This window comes from Rhineura floridana, chromosome 6, assembly GCF_030035675.1.
Source record: "Rhineura floridana isolate rRhiFlo1 chromosome 6, rRhiFlo1.hap2, whole genome shotgun sequence".
NCBI lineage: Eukaryota > Metazoa > Chordata > Lepidosauria > Squamata > Rhineuridae > Rhineura > Rhineura floridana.
The window spans coordinates 158,195,208-158,208,283 of NC_084485.1; the positions used below are offsets into that span (position 1 = coordinate 158,195,208).

Below are 13,076 nucleotides of genomic sequence, written 5' to 3' on the forward strand. Positions count from 1 at the left end.
GATTTTTCTGCAATGACCAACTGGTTTGACAATAAACTATTATATGGGCTGCATGTACTTATACATCTGCAGTGTGTGCATGTGTGTGTGTGTATGGAGTCTTTCCAACACCCCTGTGAGGTAGGGTTGGAAACCAAGGCAGCTCACAACAAGAAATAAAGCCATTTAAAATCCAATAACCATAAAAACAAGTATAAACAGTTGCAAAACAGTGTAAAGTGGCATGATTCGGAATTTTGGGTTGTGTGAATGAAGTTGCTTATCACTTGAGGTTGCATTTCTGTCCCTGTTTGAGTAAGCCCCACTGAATACGCTGGGACTTGCTTCTGAATAAATAAATTTAGGATTGCACTATAAATATCTTTACAGTTTGTGTAAATAATAAATATATTTGATAGTTATGCTTATATAAATATTTCTTCATTTATCATATTTTTGGTTTTTGGTTAGGAATCCTGACTGGTTGTGAGATGCTTAGTTTTTTGCCTTATAGGAATCTTGTTGTGGTTGGTATGGTATTACATTTAGGAAAGTGTTACTGCCTTCTGTATTTTTTTTTCCTATTTGCATTTCACTTATCTTTAACCTCACTCCGTTACAGCCATAGAAGCAACAGCAGCATATGCAAGACAATTAACTCCCATTAGTGATAAGAACAAGAATTTATAATTATTATTTCAATTAAAACAAGAGGCTTCTCAATACTTTGAAGAGGACCAGATATTTATTTTCTTTCTGAGCCCAGGACTAGGTCTTTCATGATGCCCGATGTGTGTGTGTGTGGGGGGGGAGCAGGAGAGTAGTCGATAAGACAAACATCCTGGCATTGATAATCGAATTAGCAAGGTATGTGTGGGGTAGTTGTACACTTCCAGGCTCAGTTTTGAGTAGGGAGGTGGAACCTGTGTAGATGTGATTATCAAAGGGAGAAGAAATTTTGAGTTAAGCAAAGCTCTGCTTTTATAAAACCTAAGAAACATACAGTACTTTGAATGTCTGAGTGCCTGCACCAGTGGAATACTGGAGGAACTTGTAAAACTTGCTGCAACAGTATTTAGAACTGAGCATGTGGTGTGAAAGACTCCTTTTCCTAACATTTTGGCTTCTTGTTTTTCTCCATCCACCACATCTCTGAAATATATTGTATATGTTATGGTTAACTGTGCTGCTGCCCTGACTTACTTTATGTTTGTTGCTATTTTGTGTTTTTATTATGTTTTTATATTGATTGTGTATTTTTATTGTTTTTATTATATTTGTAAGCTGTGCTGAGCTCTGTTTTCAACAGCAAAAGGGCAGGATATAAATTCTCTTAATCAATCAATAAATACTCCATAGTGTTGGAAACTAGAGTCTAGGCATTTAAGGCTGAAAATGTTGCTTAAAAAAAAAAGATTTCTCACATCTTTCCCCAGTTTTTGGTGGTAATTCCTAGGCACAAAAACAAAACAACTGGACAATCAAAATATTAATATGCAAATATTTGCATAATATGCAAATAATTTGCATAATATGCAAATTAACCTACCCGGATTTGTGGAACTGGAATATGGCAACCCTACCTGAACCCTGCAAAGCACCTGAAAGGCCCTCATTTGAATGTCTGCTACTTCCTTCCACAAGACTCTTACCAGATGCAGACAAGAATGGCTTGAACAACAGCTTTTTCTTTCTCTCTCCTCCCCCTTTTTTAAACCATCTGATGAAGAGTTCGGGGGAACTGAAAAGCTTGCACACTCTTTTGTGACACTTTAGTATGCCTAATAAAGTTTTTTCATCAAAAACTGAAGCGTACTCAGGATTATTTCTCCATCTCTAGCTGTTGTATGATATATGTATATACAATTCCCCACCCCAGCTCAAGGCAATTTACATAAATATGCAGCATTTTAACCCCCCCAAAAAGTGCTACATTATAAAAGAGCCAATAATAACACAGCCCAACAAAAAAAAATTTTTTTAGGTGCCAAGTATGTTTGAATGACTTTAGGGTATTTTTGGGGTGCTAAATCCAAAACTGACATTAGTTTTGCCTAATTGACTCTAGTTTTTGAGATAATGGATACCCCTCAAATGAGGATTGTACCACAATACGACCTGTAGCTGCTGACATATGCAGCAGGGTTTGGTCTGTCTTTTTACTCTTGAACATTGTTTTGCAAGTTTATCCATTGCATATAATATCATATTGATACTTTTTTTTTTTTTTGAAGAGGAATATGAGTTCGTCACGAAGAGGCTGCTTAAACAATCCTAATGCATTCTGCTACAGTAGGGCCCCGCTTATACGGCAGGTTCCGTTCTGGACCCCTGCCGTAAAGCAGAAAACACCATAAAGCGGAACCCCATTGACTTTAACGGGGCGCGTTGCGTGAAAATGACACAAAAATGCCACAAAAGGGGCAAAATCGGCTTCAAAAATGAAAACGAAAGCCGCCGCATTAGCGGAACGCCAGGAAGTGGAGCGCCGGGAAGTGGGGCCCTACTGTACATTTGTGGCGAATACACTCTGCAAAAACAAAAAAAAATCACTGACTTTGTAAAACAAGCATATCTTGCTTATTTTGGAGTGAAGCTTGGGCTCCCCATAAGGTTTGCAAAACCTGTGTAGAGTGCCTACGACAGTGGAAAAATGGAGAAAGGAAACATTTAAACTTTGGTGTGTCTATGGTGTGGAGAGAGCCGCAAAACCATCAAAATGATTGTTATGAGTTGTGGAACAGCCTCCCCGAAGAGGTACGCCTGGCGCCTACACTTCCATCTTTTCGGCGCCAGGTAAAGACCTTTTTATGCTCCCAGGCATTTTAATCTTCTTAACTTTTTAAATCTTTTAATCTGTATTCTAATTTTTGTAGTATTTATTTTGTTTTTGCTGTGCTTTTCGTTGTTTGTTTGTATATGTTTTTGTATTTTTATTATGATATATTGTATTTTATTTTGTTTGTTCACCGCCCTGAGAGCTATTTCGCTAAGGGCAGTATATAAATTGAATAATAAAAACAAATAAATAAATATTTTTGTGTTGTGAATGTGAAAGGCTTCAATCGCTACAAGAAACATAAGTGGGAGTATCCTGATTTGGACTCAGCAAGGCAACCTGTGCCACACAGCGAAGACGTTCCCATACCAGTGTTTACCTCACTGCCTGACCTTCCATTGTCAGATGTCGAAGAAATGCTGGACGTGGAGTGTAGCACAGGTGGTAGCCCTGGAAGTGGATATGAAGAAGCTTTTCAACACCTGAGCAGTTCTCCCAAAAAGAACTCAATGATCTGATATGAGACCTCAGTCTGTCAAAGCAAGCATCTGAACTTTTAGCATCCAGGCTAATGGAAAAGAACTGTCTACATCCAGAAGCTAACATAACAGCTTATCGGACAAGAGAGGAGGGAGTTCTTCCATACTTCAGCCAAGATGAAGAACTTGTGTACTGCAATAACATTCCTGGACTACTTCTCCAAATGGGACTACCGGAATATCGACCAGAAGCTTGGTGGCTTTTTATAGACAGCTCCACCAGAAGCTTGAAATGTGTTTTATTGCACAATGGTAACCGCTATGCATGTCTTCCAATTGCTCACTCAACAAAACTTAAAGAATATGAAAATATCAAAATGGTCTTGCAGAAGCTCTGCTATCATGAGCACCAGTGGTCTATTTGTGTTGATCTAAAGATGGTGAACTTCTTGCTTGGCCAGCAAAGTGGATACACGAAGTACCCTTGTTTCATCTGCTTGTGGGATAGTAGGGCAAAGCAAGATCATTGGAAAAAAGTGACATGGCCTTCAAGGGAACACATGACTGTAGGTGCAGTGAACATCATTAACAAGCATTGGTTGTCAGAGAAAAAATCATTCTCCCACCACTCCATATCAAACTTGGACTGATGACGCAATTTGTTAAGGCCTTGGACAAAGATGGTGATTGCTTCAAATACATTTGTAGATCGTTCCTTGGACTGACTATGGAAAAACTAAAAGCAGTTGTCAAGAACTTCTTGGGTAACCACAAAGCAGACAATTATGAAGAATTGGTGCAAAACATGCTCGCTAACTTTAAACATTTGGGTACTAATATGAGCATAAAGGTACACTATCTCCATAGCCACTTAGACAGATTTCCGGATAATCTTGGTGATTTTAGTGAGGAACAAGGGGAGAGGTTCCATCAGGATATAAAGGTGATGGAGGAAAGGTATCAAGGCAGATGGGACAGACACATGATGGCAGACTACTGCTGGAGCCTCCAACGTGATTGTCCTGATGCCCCAAATAAAAGAAAATCGTACACACAGCGTTTTTCTATGCATTAATTGTGATTATCTGAATCAGCTTACTTTGTTTTAATGTTATTGTACTGAATACAACGCCATTAGGTATTTCATGTGTTTACTTTTGTATGATTTGAGACAGTTTCCATGTCATTTGTGGGTAGGCTTGTTGGAATTGCGGCTTGCCTGTCAGGGCAATGCCACTGCGTATGACAGGAATGAATAGAGACAGAACGCTAGAAGTGGTGAAGATGAATCTTTTACTGATTCAATAGCTTAGTTCAGATACACAGATACACGAGCTCTCTCCTTCACATACATCAAATGCACCCCCCACACCCTGAGCTGTTTCTATGGAGTTATATAGCCTTGGCAGTTTTCCTGCCCAGCCACCTGCAGCCTTCGGTCTGCTCTCTGTCCTTGAGCCCCAGAGTGTGCTGTTTAACCCTGTCTTAACTCTGTCCATGTCTTTTGGAATACATCATGTCTCAGCATTCTAACAAGCCCCCACCTTCCAAACAGACATGGCTTTTTATACATTTTACATTTTACAGATTATGATATTTCATCTTACACATACCACAATTACAGTTCAGTTATTTACAGTTTTCTTTTTTCTGTTGCTTGTTATTGTTTTATTGTTACATTGCATTCATTGTTAATCTTTTACTATACACATGCCCATTTTGTTCATTAGTTTCAGATAGCACATCAGTCAGTTTCTGGTTTGAAACATGTTAGATACAAGGTTTCCTCATTTGTTTTTCGTTCTGGCACTTCTGTAAAACCTGTATACCCATGCATTTCATCATGTTTTTGTATAATATCTATCTGGAATCTATCCGGCGGTTTCCCCAGATTAGATCTCTCTGATCTCCTCAAAACAACTTCTTGCTTGGGGCTGATTTGTGTTTCTGTCTCATCAGGTTCACGTTCCTCTTCCTCTTCTTTCACTGTTTGCCCCCCTTGTTCTGAGCCACTGTGTGTGTGTGTTAGATCAACTGATACTGACTTATCCCAGTCTTCCTCCTGAGCTTTCACACTCCGGCTAAATATCACCCTTTTCTCCTGTGGTAGCCATACGCGGTAAAAAACATTTTGAAACCCCAAAATAATTCCTTTCTGGGCCCTGGGTGCTAGTTTTCCCCTACGTTTTCCCTTGGGGACATGGACCCAGCATTTTGCGCCGAATTTTAAGATGTGCTGGACAGTAGGTTTATGTCCATATAGCTTTTCGTAGGGTGTCATGTTTATAGCACTGTGGAACAGCCTGTTCTGAATATAAACCGCATATAAAATACATTCACCCCAGTATGCATTACTCAGATTGGCATCTCTAATCATTGCCCTTGTGGCATCCTGCAATGACCTGTTTTTTCTTTCCGCCAGCCCGTTCTGATGGGGGCTAAAAGGAGCGGTGAGTGCGTGTTTAATGCCTTTCTTTTCCAGATACTGTGCCAAGGACTGACTGGTAAATTCCCCCCCTTGGTCTGATCTCAGTTGCTGTATGCACATGCCATGCTGTACTTTCACCTTTTGTATGAACATCTTTAGTTTCCCTTCCGCTTCATTCTTGGAACGTAACAGATATACTGTACTATATCTTGAAAATTCATCTATTATCACCAAGAAATAGTGGGCTCCACCTTGTGACCCCTGAAAAGGTCCTGCCACGTCTACATGTATTGTTTGGTATGGCTTATTCGTGTGACTTTTGGCTTCCTTGTGTTTGGGAGCTGTGGTTGCTTTTGTCTGCTTACATATTTCATAATCTATATAGGCATCACATGGTTTTAATGTAACATCTTTACTTAAAGCAGGCATTTTCTTAATCATTTCATAATTTGCGTGCCCTAATCTTTTATGCCAGGAGTGTATGCAGTTATCGTGTGGCCTTTGGTTTGAAAACATCATTATGTTTTCTTTGTCATTAGGGTTCAGTTTCACATAATACATGGGATCCCTGAGAAACCCTCTCACGCATACTTTTTCTCCTGCTTTCACCTCACATGTTCTGTTTCTGAATGTAACTGTGAAACCCATTGCACACAGTTTGGATACAGATAAAATGTTACATTGAATGTCTGGCACGTACAAAACGTCAGTAATAATTGTATTTAAAGCACTTAAAGTCACAGTACCCATAGCTTGTACCTGTTTCTGTGTTCCATCAGCCAGCACCACATGTGAAGTCGCTGGAACCATTGTCCTGAACATAGATTTGTCATTTATTAAATTGTGCGTAGCCCCAGAATCAATAGTCCAGGTTCCTTTAATTTTATAGTCTCTGTCTCTGTCTTTACCTTCAGCTTTCACTAGCTGCACTTGTGACGAATTCCTTCTCTGTTTTCTCTGCCGCAACTCACAGTCTCTTTGAAGATGAGTTAATGACCCACAACGATAGCATGCCTTTGTTCCAAACGACCTGCCATTAATCTCAGTCTTTTCACTTTTTCCTTCCGACTTTCTTTCCTTATCCTGTTCAGAAGCCTCCTGACGTCTCTCCCACTGCTGTGTCAACTTGTCTGTCACATAAGGGAGCGATAAATCTTCTTCAGGGAGCGCTTCGAGTGAACTAATAAGATTGTCCCATGATGAATCTAATGTTGCCAGGATTATATATATTTTTTGTGTGTCCAGATATATTACATTTCTTTCTTGTAACTCAGCAAACAGCTTTGAAATTTTAAACAAATGTTCAGCCATCGTGACGTTATCCGTGTACTTGAGCTGGTACAATCTTCTTGTTAAAACTTATTTTATTGCTTGCTGCTTTTCGGACATGGATCTCATTCAGAGCTTGCCAGGTTAATTTAGCTGTTTCTTTATCCTGCATGTACTGCCAGGATAATATACGATCTCGCACGCTCATCCAGCCTTATCCACGGTGCCGGTGGGGGATCAGACGGGGGGGTCCTCTGTTACAACAGTCCATAAGTCTTCCTTTGTTAGAAACGCCTGCATCCTCATTCTCCAATTCAAGTAATTAGTTTCGTTCAGATGCTCCAATGGCATCCCTTGCGAAAGTGAAACTGCCATTTTTCACAGGCACAGTTTCCTTGCGTCACTTTGGAGAAACGAAACCTCTTTTTACAGCTTCACCGTATCTGCTCCCGGCTTCTTTTACGTCCTGCACAGGTTTCCACTGGCTCCTGTCACCGTCCGTGCTGCCGTCGTATGTCGGCTCAGCTCTGCTGCCTTTCTTTCTTCACTGCACTCTGCTTATGCTCTATTCCTTTCCTGTCTCTGGGCCCATAACCCTTTGTTGGAATTGCGGCTTGCCTGTCAGGGCAATGCCACTGCGTATGACAGGAATGAATAGAGACAGAACGCTAGAAGTGGTGAAGATGAATCTTTTACTGATGCAATAGCTTAGTTCAGATACACAGATACACGAGCTCTCTCCTTCACATACATCAAATGCACCCCCCACACCCTGAGCTGTTTCTATGGAGTTATATAGCCTTGGCAGTTTTCCTGCCCAGCCACCTGCAGCCTTCGGTCTGCTCTCTGTCCTTGAGCCCCAGAGTGTGCTGTTTAACCCTGTCTTAACTCTGTCCATGTCTTTTGGAATACATCATGTCTCAGCATTCTAACAAGGCTATGTGTGTATGTGGTTTTATGCATATATTTTGCATGCTGAACTGCTAATCTGAATTTTAATAAAATAGATTGGGTGCATTTTTCAAATGAGGGCAGGGTGGTGGTAAGCAAGGCAAGAAGTAAGCAAAGGTTATTTTCATTGCAAATTTATCCTGCAGGTGGTGTAAGCAGGTTTATGATCTTTTTTTTCTTTGCCACAACCCTGTGAAAGAGGTTAGGCTGAGATATGTGTTGCCCATGACCATGCAGTGAGCTTCCTTTGATTTGATTCCAGGCCTCTTAGATCAAAGTTGGCACACACTACTGTGAGCACAGTTAGAGGAACATAAGTGAAAGCTATGCTGGTGTTCAGAAGCTCTGTCTGCACAATCAAGAGATCTGGATATCTTCAAATATTAATCCACCCTTATGGTGGCCAGAAAGATGATTTTAAGTAAAGGTAGAGATGTGGATGTTGGTGACCCCTGTGAACATTTAATATCCTCAAAAGTCAGTGCAAAACAGTAAAAAGCTAAATTTAAGTAGTCTAATGCTTCATTTAAAGTGAATGTTACAACTTTTAAAAATATATATATTTTAAGTGTTAAAGTGCTTATCAATTATCCTGTTGTCAGTGCCCTCATTGGCCAGATCATAGGAAGAAAGGAGGAAGCTTTCTGTCTAATGGAACAGAAAACTGCCTGCACATTTTTCTCTACCTACATAAATAAAACAGCTAAAGGTTGCTTCTTTTTTTATGGAAGCTGAACATTCAGCAAAGGGGCTGCTTTCTGCTCCAGTCTTACCCACCTAAGAACATAAGAAGAGCCTGCTGGATCAGGCCAGTGGCCCATCTAGTCCAGCATCCTGTTCTCACAGTGGCCAACCAGGTGCCTGGGAGAAGCCCGCAAGCAGGACCCAATTGCAAGGACACTCTCCCCTCCTGAGGCTTCTGGCAACTAGTTTTCAGAAGCATGCTGCCTCTGACTAGGGTGGCTGAGCACAGCCATAACGGCTAGTAGCCATTGATAGCCCTGTCCTCCATGAATTTGTCTAATCTTCTTTTAAAGCCATCCAAGCTGGTGGCCATTACTGCATCTTGTGGGAGCAAATTCCATAGTTTAACTATGCGCTGAGTAAAGAAGTACTTCCTTTTGTCTGTCCTGAATCTTCCAACATTCAGCTTCTTTGAATGTCCATGAGTTCTAGTATTATGAGAGCGGGAGAAGAAGTTTTCTCTATCCACTTTCTCAATGCCATGCATAATTTTATACACTTCTATCATGTCTCCTCTGACCCGCCTTTTCTCTAAACTAAAAAGCCCCAAATGCTGCAACCTTTCCTCCTAAGGGAGTCGCTCCATCCCCTTGATCATTCTGGTTGCCCTCTTCTGAACCTTTTCCAACTCTATAAGATCCTTTTTGAGATGAGGCGACCAGAACTGTACACAGTATTCCAAATGCGGCCGCACCATAGATTTATACAAGGGCATTATGATATCGGCTGTTTTATTTTCAATACCTTTCCTAATTATCGCTAGCATGGAATTTGCCTTTTTCACAGCTGCCGCACACTGGGTCGACATTTTCATCGTGCTGTCCACTACAACCCCGAGGTCTCTCTCCTGGTCGGTCACCGCCAGTTCAGACCCCATGAGCGTATATGTGAAATTCAGATTTTTTGCTCCAATATGCATAATTTTGCACTTGTTTATATTGAATTGCATTTGCCATTTTTCTGCCCATTCACTCAGTTTGGAGAGGTCTTTTTGGAGCTCTTCGCAATCCCTTTTTGTTTTAACAACCCTGAACAATTTAGTGTCGTCAGCAAACTTGGCCACTTCACTGCTCACTCCTAATTCTAGGTTGTTAATGAACAAGTTACTTTACTTTATTGATTTGTTTGCAGGACCAAAGGCCAATGCAAATTAAAACAATACATATACAATACTTTAAAATCAAATGGAGACATTTAAAAGGGAAGCATTTAAGCGGGGATCTCATGTAAGAGAACTTGCCTATGTAATATCTCGAAGGGCAATGTAATTGACCCTTTCTTGCTGCTATTACAAAAAGAGCTACTTTGTGGGTTACTTCCAAGTTATGATCTGACATTAAAAAAATGATTTTTCCATCGAGTGAATCAAGCTGAGGGATTTCTAACCATTTACTAAGAAATCTATTTCTGGGCTGAGTATAAATTGGGCAGTAGAGCAAAACGTGGGGAAGGTCTTCCGCCGAGGGTGAGCCACAGGCACAATTCCTTTGGTCCTTAGGGACACCGGCTAGTTGACCTTCCCTGTCCGCATTTGGTAAGGAGAAAAAACGTAGGGCTGTAAACACCCGTCTAAGGACAAGGGGTATTGGTTGAAGGAGATAAGTAGAGTAGTGGGGGTCAAGCTTAAATCGCCAGTACCAGGGAGATACCTTTGAGTTGATGGAGGATAGCCTATCCTGGTTCAAAGAGTGGAGGAATATGTATTCACGTAGAGATTTATTATTTGGCATTGCGTTGAAATCCTGCTCTAAAAGGTGGTAAGTTGATAGCAGTTTAGTTAATTTAGAGCGCCATAAGATAGAAGCGAATGGGTGGTCAAAACATAATTGTAATAATGTCCTGGGCTGGGGCCCATTGAGTGTTCTCAAAAATTTCAGAAGGGTAAAATGTATGAGAGCCATCAGTGGGGGGGAGCCCGTCTCAATTCGAGTCATCGCTGCAGAGGTTCCCACAGGGAGATAACAAGCGCCTGAGAAAACTATTTTGTATAGTTTCCAGGGCTGTTACGATATTATAATCCCAGCCCCATACGGCTACTCCATATAGGATTTGTGGGATCACCTTTGCTTTAAAGATCTTTAAAGTAGGGTGAATCTGTCCGCCCCCGACAGAACGAGAAAATTTTAAAATTGTCCCTATTGTATTAACCACGTGCGATTTAATATATTGTCGGTGATATTGCCAGGAAAGGGTATCTGAAAAATAAATACCCAGGTACTTAAATTCTCGAGGTTGTTCTAACTGATGATCAGCTATATGCCAGCGATGTCCTTTGAATCTTTTCCCAAAAACTAAAACTTTGGTTTTATCATAATTAATGTTGAGTTTTTCCTTATAACAATAGGACTGTAGGGATCTCAACATCTTTCTAAGTCCAATCGGAACTAGGGAAAGAAGGACCATATCGTCGGCATAGAGAAGTGTTGGTATTTTCCTTTGGCCGATAGAGGGGGAGAAAAATTGAGGTCCGGATAAAAAAGGAATGATATCATTTAGAAACAAATTAAAGAGCAGGGGAGCTAAGAGGCATCCTTGTTTGACGCCTCTGTCCACAGGTATCGGATCAGATAGGACTCCAGAATGGGGAGCTCTAACTATAGCAAAGGTGTTAGTGTATAAAATACGAACAAGGTATAGCAAGCGGGGGTCGATGTTCAGATGATACAGTTTGTGCCATAAAGCATTCCTATTGATCGAGTCGAACGCTGCAGCCAAATCTACAAATGCTACATACAGATGTCGGGTAGGACCGGCGATGGACTGTTTTGCCAGGAAATTGAGTGTTAGGCAATGATCGATTGGAGAGGAGCCTTTACGGAAGCCGACTTGCTCAGGGTATAAAATCTGTTGTGTCTGTACCCAATCTTCTAGTTTATTAAGAAGGAATTTAGCGTAAAGTTTGGATACAACGTTCAACAGGCTGATTGGACGGAAGTTAGCGGGGTTGGAGGAGTCACCCTTTTTGTAGATGGGGATGATTATGTTACATCTCCAACCATCGGGGATAATGCCAGAGTCATTTATTCTGGTGAATAAACGAGCCAAAAAAGGGGCCCACCATTCGGGAAATTGTTTAATAGCTTCTGGTAAAAGGAAGTCCTCTCCCGGGGATTTCCCATTTTTAAGTGAATCAATTAGAGATTTAATTTCTTGGGGTGAAACTGGGGGCCATGACGGCAAGTTGGTAATATCTGACATGGGTAAAATGCTACGGGGAGACAAAATTGAGGAATAGAGGTGTAAAAAATGTGAATACCAGGTTGAGATTGGGATCAAAACTTGGTTGGAGGTGTTGCTGAAGCCAAGTCCTGACTGTACTAAAGACCAAAACTGACGTTCTTGGTTTTCAGTAATCATCTTTGTTAATAGCTGCCAACGAGAATCGGCAAAGGCTGATTTTTTTCCCCTCAGGAGGGATCTATAAAGGGCCTTATTTGATTTAAAGGCAAAAAGGGATTGAGGGGACGGGAACTTGAGAGACAAGTGTAGAAGTTTCTTAAGCTTTTTTTTTGCTTCTCTGCATTCTTTATCAAACCAGGCGCATACGTGGGGTTTTTTTTGGATGCCATTGCTTTTGTGGGTCATATGGGGCCTAAGTAAGGATAGGACTGTTTGAAATGCCGATATGGGGTCCTGGGTTTCATTCAGGACCTCCAGGCGGATTAGTTGGAATGTTTCACTCTGGAATAGGAGTGCGAGAGATGCACGCCTCCTATCTGTCCAATAGATTCTTTTTTCAGTATCCACTGACTCCATTGGAGAGGGATAGTAAATTCTGGTCGTGGGAGCTCTAATTCTAAGTAAGAGGGGAAAGTGGTCACTCTCAATCCTGGGATTAACATTAAAATCAATGATGTCCTTCAGCAGCGTCTGAGAGACCAAAATGTAGTCAATCAGACTTGCACCGCGTGATGTCCGGAAAGTAAATGAGCCCATAGATAGATCGTATATAGAGCCATTTAAAATTTCCAACAGATGTGCTGAAGCAAATTCTATTAGGAAGGGGCCTTGTTTATTCGATTTTGAGTCTTGAAGGGGCTTATGTGGAAACAGGGAGTAAGTAAAAGGGTCCTGATTGGAAGTATTGGTATTAAATGGCCAGGAGTTACCTATTCTGGCATTGAAGTCTCCACATAGGAGAATTTTATCATTTGGAAACCGTGTCTCTATGTGGGAGAGGGCCTCATCTAACCTAACCCATTGATTGGATAGGTGATATGAGGGGGGTAAATAGGTATTGATACATATCACTGGACCGACCCATAGTCCCTGTAGCCTTAGGGCCTGCATAAAGCTTGGAAGTGTTAGCGGGAGCAGGGTAATTACCACTGCCAAGGCAGAGGAGGCAAAGATAGTTAGGCCACCACTGGGTCGGCCGATCCTGGAATGCTTGGTCGCCGGGTTTGAGTAGGATACATATCCTGGTAAAGTCATTTTGTCTGTGTTG

General features: G+C 41.2%; 1 pseudogene; it reads right to left on the reverse strand.

Moving 5' to 3' along the window:
* Positions 1–8,984: 8,984 nt before the first annotated feature.
* The window catches only part of LOC133386895 (uncharacterized), a 70,307-nt pseudogene continuing 66,215 nt past the window's right edge, over positions 8,985–13,076 (reverse strand).